Source organism: Lycium ferocissimum, chromosome 6 (assembly GCF_029784015.1).
Source record: "Lycium ferocissimum isolate CSIRO_LF1 chromosome 6, AGI_CSIRO_Lferr_CH_V1, whole genome shotgun sequence".
Taxonomy (NCBI): Eukaryota; Viridiplantae; Streptophyta; class Magnoliopsida; order Solanales; family Solanaceae; genus Lycium; species Lycium ferocissimum.
In genome coordinates, this window is record NC_081347.1 from 33,962,112 (window position 1) to 33,974,055 (window position 11,944).

Sequence of the window (11,944 nt, forward strand, 5' to 3'; positions counted from 1 at the left end):
TAGTTGTGCTTTGATTTTTCCCTTTTAGTATAGCGTTGATGATATTAGATATTTACATATTGTCTTCTTTTTATCTTTTCTTGATGGATTTTTTAGGTGATAATTTATTCAATCATGATTCTTTTTATTTTTCATAATGTATGTATCGCCTGACTTTAAGTTGATAGACACATAATTTTTTTTTTTAATGTATTATCTAATGTAATTTGCTTATGCATGCAGGATAGAAAGATCGATATTGACATGAAACATGTTTGCCTTACTTTGGGATAATACTCAAAATACCCCCCAACGTTTGACCAAAATTCCAACTACACACCTAACTCTGCCGGGCCCACTATTACCCCCACAGACAAAATTTTTCGATAGCAAAATGACCCTTTTTTGCCGTGTGGCGAGAGAGCGTGAATACACCGCCCGGTGGCGCGTGACGGCCTTTAAAAATCACGTATCCGACACGTTTTCGACGCCAACTAAGTCGCCACATATGATGCCAAGTAGATAAAATTTGAACTCCCTCCATTTTTAGGCTACTTCATCTTCATCTTCACCCTATTTAATATCCATCCCCATTTTTTGTTGTCAAAATAATATCCATTATAAACGAAAATCTCAATTGAAGAAAATTCACATATGATTCTGAACAACTTGTTAAAGAACAACTTTCCATCATAAACGAAAATCAAGAAAAAAATGAAAAATCCTCAAGAAAGAAAAAGGAAAAATGGGAAAAAAATAAGGATGAAAAATCTAATCTTGTTAAAGAAAATCGATTGGAAGTTGCTTGTTTGGAGTTGCTACTTGTTGGCAAGTTGGAGTTGTTTAAGCACTAATTCTTTGAGTTGATTTGGGAGAAAATTAAACTCCATTGCTAAGAATTTGGAGAAAGCTATGAAGAACACCAAATGGGTTTCTCTAAATTCTTGATTGTTTAATCAAATTAATGGATGAACTTTGTTCTATTTGGTGTTAGGAAGCTTCTTTCACATTTGGGTTTGTTTGGATTAGATTTGAGCAAGTTGGTGTGATTTTTTTCAACTCCTAATGAAGATGATGATGATGATGATGATAATGTTGATGAAGATGAATGAGAATTGGGTATGGGTTTTCAGATCCTTAATAAAAATGGAGTATGGAAAATTGAGAGATTTTTTTTTTTTTTTTGAAGAAGAAGAGTAGATGGATGGAGGAAGGGGGAAATTAATAAAAAAAAATGGGGCAAAATTAAACACGTGGCACGTGGGCTAGGCGCGTGTGGACAACCGCCATTTAATATTTGGGGTTTGGCGAGACGGGATCGCCACATCGGCAAAAAAGGGCATTTTGATGTTTGAAAAATTTGTTCAGGGGGGTAATAGGACCCCCGCAAATGTTAGGTGTGTAGTTGGGATTTTGGTCAAACGTTGGGGGGTATTTTGAGTATTATCTCATTCATTTATATTGACTATAAGTGAGATCAAGTAAAGTACCAATATAATCATAAGAAGAATATGATGTTTTTATATTTTGACTCAAATCTGTGTATATTACCTTTGTTACAAGGCTAATTGGTAAGATTTACCGTTATTGATTTGTCTTTATAACGCTTCTATTGACTTCCGAAAACTCTGCAAGAATAATTTATTTTCATATTCCACTTAATATTTGACATGATTCTTCTCTAAATTAGTTGCAAGGTGGATTCTATTTCTTAACTTTTTTGTTAAACGACAGTTTTCATAATCTGCTTATTTGTTTAAATTTTATTTTCCATTTATATGTGCAGGCATAGATTTTTATATCTTTTCAAACCATTATATCTATTACAGTAATGAATGAGTAGCTTTCTTAAAAACATTAATGCAAAAAATGTGGCACTAATTATTGATTATAGGTAAAAATGTTAAATGGAGAAAATTAATTGAAACATAGTAGAAAAAAATGTACAACGAGGGTGGGGGTAGGGGAGGGAGGTGGTAGGAAGGGTAGAGATCAATGAGGTTATTTATCTTTTTAATTAATTTTAATAATAAAATAGAATAATTAAAAAATACACAAAATATTATTTATAAATTTAAAAAATGGAATAGTTGTAAACAATAGAATAAAAATTTAGTCGAGTAAGAAAAATTAAAGGAAAAATTATATTAATAAGGAGAGTACTCGATAAGTATATTAAGCCACTGATAAGCTAATAAAAACCCATATTAATAATTTTAAATAGTGAACAATGTAATAAAGAAAATTATGGAACATAACAATTATCTAATAATTATATAAGTCATTGTCTTTATTTTCGTATAGGTTTTGTTAGTGGAAAGTGTGCGTTTAAGGGTTTTGGTTGGTGTTTTGTGGGGCGGGGGGGGGGGGGGGTGTTCGTTGAGAATTAATATAATTGTTGAACTTATCGCAATTTGAAATGATTAGGAATATTATTCTTTAATATTGCAATTCCGAAAAAATATGACATTATTTAATTATACCTACAATGTTATAATTAAAGTATCATGTAGAAAAAATGTACAGAGAGGGGAGCATATAATGTAAGGATACTTGTCATTTGAATTTATTTAGAAAATATGAGAAATTAAAATAAATTAAATAAATTGCACAAAAATATATTTAAATTTGGACAATTCAAGAATTGTGAACAATAGAGTAAATGAAAAAATAAAGAGAAATATGCCATCAATTATGAAATATATATCTAAATTATATTGAAAGGCGAATAGTGGACAAGGATATTAAACCAAGTGACATGCTAATAAAAAGTCATATAATATCATAATACTAAATATTGAATAATGTAATAAAGAACGGAAAAGTTACTCCTTTACAATATTAATAGGCAACATAGTAAAATTAAGTGAGGCTATTATTTGAATTGTAATTAAAAGATAAAATTTTAAACATAAGTATGATTTGCTTGGAAATTTGAATTGAAAGACTATGTTTTAACATATTAAAGCATATAAATATAGAAGTGTTCTAATTAACAACTATTTTAATATCATAACCTTTTTTAAATATGTCAATGAGTTGTGATATATTCCATATAAAAACGTCTACGGTAATTGCAATCGTGATATGATGTTAAGTGTTAATTTAATTTTCAATATAATTGTTTATTTAGGTGCACGTCATTGATGACGCTAAATTTAGTCTATTAATAATTATATTTATTATTTCACAAATTTTATTATATCAAACAAATAAGTTAATATTTTTTACTATTAATTTCCTTTGAGACCCGCCGCGCATCGCGTGTGCTCGAATACTAGTATATAAAATAGGAGAGGTATAAGCAATGTGGTTAAGCCAAGTGGCAAGCTAATAACAAGTCACTTGACAATTTTAGGACAAAGCCTTTTACTAATAATTTTTAGCAAATTCCAAAATTGTCCAAAATTGAATTAAAATAACCCTGCGCACAAAAAATACCAACAAGGCCACACAGGGCCAACAAAATATCATATACATATGCGGACCGGCCGCCGCGGCGAGTGGGATCGCCCAAACACAACGTATACACACACAACTGAACAGAGGTAGGCACAACCCACAAAACATGTCCACAGACCTCTAAACAGACAGACAGAATCATATGACGGGACAGGGCCCCCGCCGTACCCATGAACAATATATATAAATGCAACAGACGAATATATATATACCAAAAGTATAAGCTCCGGAATGAGAGGAGCACTCCAAGTAGCAGAAGGGGTGTCCTAAACAGGTGGATCACCAGGCTGAACGTCTGTACCTGCGGGCATGAAACGCAGCCCCCGGAGAAGGGGGGTCGCAGAAATATGTACTGAGTAGGCAAAGCAGAAGGTACAGAAATAAATCTGAACAATAATCGAATCAGAAGTATGGAAAATAATACATATCCAAAAATATCAAAATGTTTATTTTCAAAGTATAAATTATGCATAGGGCACAGGGAAAATATGGTCGCCCGCTGTCGATGGCGCCATAACACAAGATAACACCGTAAAGTTTCAAATCTCCGAATCCCCGTCACACATCACAACACAAAGATAACGCCAATCACAAGATAACGCCAAACATATGTGGAACCCGGCCCTCGAGCGAGGAGCACGGTGAACCATAAACACAGCATAACACCGGAATGTATCACAAAGCGCACGACAACAGAACCGGCCCGGGAACCGGCGAACGATATCATATTAGGCACGAGCGGAGTAGTGAGGAATCATATGCATAAAATCATTATTATAAACCCGAAGGATAAGTAAAACAATCAGATTCGAAATCGGAATAATAATTATCACTTTTTGTTTCAAAGTTGTCGAGTTTACATAAAAGGGCGTCGCGGGACCCACGGACGAGTATAGACCCGAACTGAGCCCGCCTATGAAAAACATACCCATTAAACATCAAGCAAACTTCTATAAAAATTATTGAAGCGATCCGAGCCTCTATGAGAAAGATATGGCATTCGAGAGATTACGAAATTCCTTAAAGTGAACCTTTTCTATGCAAGGTTCGGAAAGCGATTACTTCAAATACATAATGGTTCATATTTCATCAAAACATACATAAGAGTGCCAAAGAATATATATAAGGATCATAACATGCTCGGATTTCGAATTTGGAATTCCTTAAGGCTCTAATCTAGCCTATGTGAAACTAAGGCATGCCGAAAGAAGGAAGGTTGCTTTACATACCTCAAACGCTCTCCAAAATGATCCAATCTAAAGTAAATCCAATCTATGATTCGGGCTCTCCAAATCTACAAAATAAGCCATAAAATATCCAAACATTAGCTAATGGCACTTTTAGCTTTAATTCCAAATTCGACTCTTAATTCTACGAAAATTTGGCGGATTTCCCTTGAAAATAGGCCATCCCGAGAATTCAACTCGGCCAAAACAATCAACAACAACAACAACAACCAACCTAACAACATCAACAACCAATTCGAAAGACAAAATAACAATAATAGTTTTCTTTTCCATTATTTAACAACTTACATTAATTCAACTCAACGGTTTACATTCAAGCCACATTATCGCTTATATGTTCACATACTAACCCGAACCCATACCAAAACATTTCAAGACATTCTAAGCAATTCATACAACATTTCCAACAATCCATAAATTTTTCCCAAGCTACCCGAAACAGCCCCTAACCGAGACAGCCCTTAAAATTTTTTCTTCATTTTCAAATCATGATTTGTATCCACAATTCACATTCTAACAATACTATCTCATCCATATACCAATTACATTAAAAATACAAAAGCCCCCAAATCAGTCCGCAACATCTACAACCTCAATTTGAACCAATGAACATTCATTTCCAACATAAAATTCAAAGGCGACGACGATTAAAACATTAAGCGATATTCATTCGTTCATTGTCATATAATGTGACCCATTTCAATCAACACTACACATACACATATATGGATGATTCCCAATTGTTCTTCACCTTACAATGATCATAATCAACTAACTAAACATTAATTCATAATTTCAATCACAACACAACAACACCCATCACACGCCCAACCCTCATACATATGGCATCCACTTCACCATTCTTTATTTCATGATTTTCAACCATAATAAGATACTACAACATGAATATAACCTTCATAACACAAGAACAAGATCAAATCTTACCTTTTTCTCTTCAACTTCCACAAGCCTAGGGTTTCCAAAAGATGAGAAATAGTGGATTGATCGCTCCAACAATGCTTCCACGCTACTTAGGGACCTCAATATAGTGGGTTTTCATCAACAAAATATTTTGGAAGGAAAAGAAATGGAGGTTGAATTTTTCTAGGGGGGCCTGCCGTGAGCTCCTCCTTTGAGGTTTCACTTTTTTTTTTTTTTTTTTTCAAGTGTGGAATGAATGAGAAAGATGACTAGCAAGTCATCTTTTAAGTCCCCAAGACTTGGTCAAAAATCCCTTGGCCCACATTAATGTGTTGTCCCAATTAAAATTGAACACCATTTGTGTGGGCCAACCATGGAAATTGTGGATGATTTTCATCTTCCAATTTTTATCACTTTTGGTCCCAAATTTTCCTAATTGTTCCATACCAATAAATTCATGCACAACTTATATCTCAAAATAAAATCGAAGGTCAAGAATCCCGACTTTGTATCCCGAAATAATTTTTGTCCTTAACTTATCGTAATTAATCCAGATTATTCCAATGTACAAAAATACGGGTTCTAACATCCTCCCCCCCTTTAGAACATTCGTCCTCGAATGTCAGATTAACCTTACCGGTCATACAACAATTTGGGGGAGTTTCCTTACCAACTATCACAACAATACAATCATTGATCAACGATTCATTTATCAAACAACATAGTCAAATAGAGAATTGGATTACCTGTAGGCTCTGAAAATAAATGAGGATACTTCTTCTTCATATGCTCCTCAGCTTCCCAGGTCATTTCCTCTCGGTTATTGTTCCGCCACAAAGACTTTAACAGAAATCATATCTTTGTTCCGCAACCTTTTTACCCGACGATCCAATATGGCTATAGGTCGCTCCTCATAAGATAGCTCCTCCGTGACTCGAATATCATCTACGGAAAGACCCTGGAGGGTCACCAATACACTTACGAAGCATAGAAACATGAAATACCGGGTGAACCGCTCCCAAATCGGCTGGCAGATCTAACTCATAGGCAACCTTGCCTATTGTGCGAACAATCTGGTACGGTCCAATATATCTCGGACTGAGCTTCCCTTTCTTGCCGAATCTCATAACCCCTTTCATAGGTGACACTTTCAGGAAAACCCAATCGCCAATCTGAAACTCCAAGGGTCGACGGCGATTATCTGCATATGATTTCTGTCGACTCGGCCGCTAATAATCTCTCTCGAATAAGTTTCACCTTATCCACGGCCCGCCGGACCACATCCGGGCCAATCAACTCGCCCCCCGACATCAAACCAACCGATCGGTGACCTACACTTTCGCCATACAATGCCTCATAAGGTGCCATCCGAATACCGGAGTGGTAGCTATTATTATAAGCGAATTCAACAAGCGGCAAATGGTCATCCCGCAACTACCTCTCGAAATCATAACACGGGCCCGCAACATATCTTCCAATGTCCGAATAGTGCGCTCGGCTTTGTCCGTCGGACCGGGGATGGAATGCCGTACCGAGACTCACCGCGTCCCCAATCCCTCCCGAAAGGATCTCCGTAAATTAGTCGTAAACCGGGCACCTCTGTCGGAGATAATAGATAAAGGAACTCCATGAAGTCGCACAATCTCCCTGATATAAAGCCTGGCATAATCCTCAGCTGAGTAGGTAGTCCGGACCGGAAGAAAATGAGCTGATTTTGTCAACCGATCAACGATAACCCAAATAGAATCATACCTCCGTGGAGTGCGAGGTAAACCCGTAATGAAATCCATATTAATTATTTCCCACTTCCACGTCGGTATCTCCATCTCCTGCAATAGCCCACCGGCTTCGGTGCTCAATCTTAACCCGCCGACAATTCGGACACCGAGCGACGAACTCGCTATATCTCTTTTCATACCATCCCACCAATATAAGCATCTAAGATCATGGTACATCTTCGTCGACCCCGGGTGAACGTAATATCGGGCATAATGTGCCTCGCCCATAACCTCGTCGCCGCAACCCCGCAATGTCGGTACACACACCGCCCCCCGTGAAATAACACTCCATCGGTGAAATCTCAAACGGAGTCTTCTCCCCGAGCCGAGGCCGCATCTCTCGTACCGTGCCGAATAGGATCCTCATACCGATGCCGCTTAATATCTTCTCGTAATAGAGGACTCGAATACCTCGAACGTAAACCCCAACATCTCCGTAAATCTGCCAAACGAACTCCAAGACTAGCCAACTGATGAATATCGCGAACCATTGCTTTACTCTCTGATGGCACGTCTGCTAGGCTGCCCATAGACCTGCGACTAAGTGCATCTGCCACAACATTGGCTTTCCCCGGATGGTAGAGAATATCAACATCATAATCTTTCAGCAACTCTAACCACCTCCGCTGTCGCAAGTTCAGCTCCTTTTGCTTAAAGATGTACTGAAGGCTCTTATGATCTGTATAAATATCAACGTGAACCCCATATAAATAATGTCTCCACATCTTCAAAGCATGAATAACCGCGGCCAACTCTAAATCGTGAGTAGGATAATTCTTTTCATGTTTTCTGAGCTGCCGAGAAGCATAAGCTATCACCCCCGCCGTGCCGCATCAACACACACCCCAAACCAATACCGAGGCATCACAATAAATCACATACCCATCCGGGCCCTCGGGAAGTGTCGAACCGGAGCCGTAGTCAATTTCTCTTTCAAAGAATCGGAAGCTACGCTCGCAAGCATCCGACCACCGAAATTTAGCTCCCTTCTGAGTCAGCCTTGTCAAAGGCGCTGAAATGGAAGCAAATTTCTCCACAAATCTCCGATAATAACCAGCCAATCCCAGAAAGCTACGCACCTCCGTCGGCGTCGTAGGCCTAGGCCAATTCTTAACGGCCTCAATCTTCTGAGTATCCACCCGGACGCCATCAGCCCCAATAATATGTCCCAGAAATGCCACTGAAGATAACCAGAATTCACATTTGGAGAATTTAGCATACAACCTCTGTTGCCGAAGTGTGCCAAGTACCGTCCTCAAATGGTCTGCATGATCTGCTTCTGACCGAGAATAAACCAGAATATCATCGATAAACACGATCACAAACATATCCAAGAACGGTCTGAATACCCGATTCATCGTGTCCATAAATACCGCCGGGGCATTTGTCGCCCAAAAGACATAACTCGAATTCATAGTGCCCATATCGGGTCCCGAATGCCGTCTTGGGAATATCGCCTCTCTTACCCGTACCGATGATAGCCGACCGCAGTCTATCTTCGAGAAACACCTGGCACCCTGCACTGATCAAACAAATCATCAATCCTGGGGAGGGGATATTTATTCTTGATGGTTACCTTATTCAACTGCCGATAATCAATGCACATCCGCAGCGAGCCGTCTTTCTTCCTCACAAATAATACCGGAGCTCCCCAGGGTGACGCACTAGGCCGAATAAAACCCTTCTCCAATAGATCTCTCAGCTGCTCTTTCAATTCTTTTAATTCTGCTGGTGCCATTCTGTACGGAGGAATAGAAATAGGCTGAGTGTCTGGCAACAAGTCAATAGCAAACTCTATCTCCCGCTCGGGCGGAAGGCCTGGAAGCTCGTCTGGGAAAACATCTACAAATTCATTAACCACTGGGACTGACTGAAGAGTCGGTGCCTCTGCCTCTAAATCATGAACACGGACCGATGATAAATATACCCTTTCGATCATTTTCTCAAATTTCGAGGTATGAAATAAACTTACCCCTCGGCGATACTGTATTACCTGCCCACTCTATAACTGGCTCCCCTGGGAATTGGAATCGGACTATCTTCTTTTGACAATCAACATTAGCATAGCAAGAAGCTAGCCAATCCATACCCATAATCACGTCAAACTCGATCATATCTAACTCTACCAAATCCGCCTTAGTACAACGGCCACAGATAATCACAGAACAATCTCTATAAATCGATCGGCAATAATCGAATCCCCTACCGGTGTAGCTACCTCAAAAGGCTCTATCGACTCGATTCTATCCCAATTTTATTAGCAACAAGGGGAGAAATATATGATAATGTAGAACCAGATCAATCAATGCATACACATCTCGAGAGAAAACCAAGAATATACCCGTGACGACATTAGGCGACGCCTCCGGTCCCGTCTGGCCGGCTAAGGCATAAATGCGGTTCGAAGGACCGCTAGAACCCATATACTATGAACTCCGCCACGACCCCCGCCGCGGCCTGCCGGTGCCGGAGTACCTCGCCCCGCGCGGCGCATCGCTACCGAGGCCGAAGATGAACCACCGGCCGACCCGGTAGATCGAGCCGAACCGCCCGTACCCCCCTAGTCGGACGCTCCTCTCATCAAATGGGCCCTGACGGCCGCAAACAAAGCATGCACCCGTAGCTCGGAAACACTCTCCCGGGTGCTGTCTCCCACAGTAGGAACACGGAGGTCTGGGTGGCCTCATCTGACTGCTGGAACCTCTGTCCAACTGTGAACCTGAAGCCCGGGAGCTCGGGCCTGCCCCTGAATATCCGGCACCCTCTGATCTCCTGCCGGTAAACTGTGGGGGTGTACCTCGTGATGACTGAGAAGGATATCTGCTCTCCGCTCGCCGCCGCCGAGGCCGTCGCCTCGGAATTCCCCAGAATACCCGGATGATCTAGCCCTCTTGGGCTGGCCCCTATCATCAACTCTATCAGGCTGGCGCCCTCTGCGTCTGTCATCCATGCCCTGGGCGTGAGCCTGTATGCGGGCGATATCCATACCGGACTGGGCTGCCAATACCAAGCAACTATCAACGAAATAATGATCCAGCCCCACTATATACCGGTGCATCCGGTCAGTCATGGTAGCTACATATGTGGGCGCATATCGGGCCAATGAATCAAACTCTAAGCTGTACTCCCGAATCGGCCTGCCTCGCTGCTTCAACAGCAGGAATCGATCTACCCTGGCGCGCCTCACCTCCGGGGGCAGAAAATGGGCCATGAAGGCCTCTGTAAACTCACCCCATACAGCTGGAGGGGCGCCCTCACCTCTGGACAGCATCCACGACTCGTACCAATTGGCTGCTACATCGTGCAACCGGTATGACGCCATCTCAACCGACTCTGTCTCGAAGCACTAATCAGTCGCAGGGTCCGCTGCATCTGTCGAATGAACTCATGAGTCCTCTCGCGGCCTCGACCCAAAGAACTCGGTGGCCCACAAAGTAAGAAATCACGGCCCCTCGACCGCCGCGCCTGTCTGCACGATCATCCCCTGCTCCCTGTCTGGGGACCTGCCCCGCTACCAACCGAGTCAACAACCGAACCGCCTCTCGTAGGTACCATCGTCCGCCCCCGGGCCGGGGAACCGGAGGCACGGTGTACGGTGCTCCCGACTCCTCTGAAGAAGAAGACGTAGTAGAGTCTGCTGGCCGGGACGCAATATCACGCATCATCTGAGCAAGGGTCCGAGTACCCCTTCGAGCCCGACTCGTCTCTCCGGCCGCTACTGACTTGCCCTTCTGGGCGCCGTCGCCTTTTCGGAGGCATCACCGAAAGAAAACACAACAACCGATCGAACGAGTCATCCTAATAGCACACGCTCTATCGCACGATCTAAGATCGAAGAAAAGACAACATCCTAAATGTCCTCGTAGCCTCCTCGTTTATAGATGTGGTGCACAACACACCGATAAACAAGACTCTACTAGACACGATCCGTGGACACTCCGAGGACAAACCGCTCGATACCACTTCGTCACGACCCAACCCCGTAGGCCGTGACTGGTGCCCGATCTGGGCACCCAAACACATCTATCAAACGCTATCTCAAATTATATCAAACGCATCCAAGGATATCACAAAAGCTGACAAGGCGGTGTTTCAATAGTTAGATAATTTCCAGAAAAATTTCGGCAGAGTTTCCTTTGTTTTACTGACTATCCAAAATAACCCTGCGCACACCAAATACCAACAGAGGCCACACAGGGCCAACAAAATCATATATACATATGCGGACCGGCCGCCGCGGCGAACGGGATCGCCCAAACACAACGTATACACACACAACTGAACAGAGGTAGGCACGACCCACAAAACATGTCCACGTACCTCTAAACGTACAGACACGAAATCATATGACGGGACGGGGCCCCGCCGTACCCATGAACAATATATATAAATGCAACAGACGAATATATATATAAAAAGTATAAGCTCCGAATGAGAGGAGCACTCCAAGTAGCGAGTAGGGGTGTCCTAAACAGGTGGATCACCAAGTCTGAACGTCCGTACTGCGGCATGAAACGCAATTTCCGAGAAGGGGGTCGGTACGAAATATGTACCGAG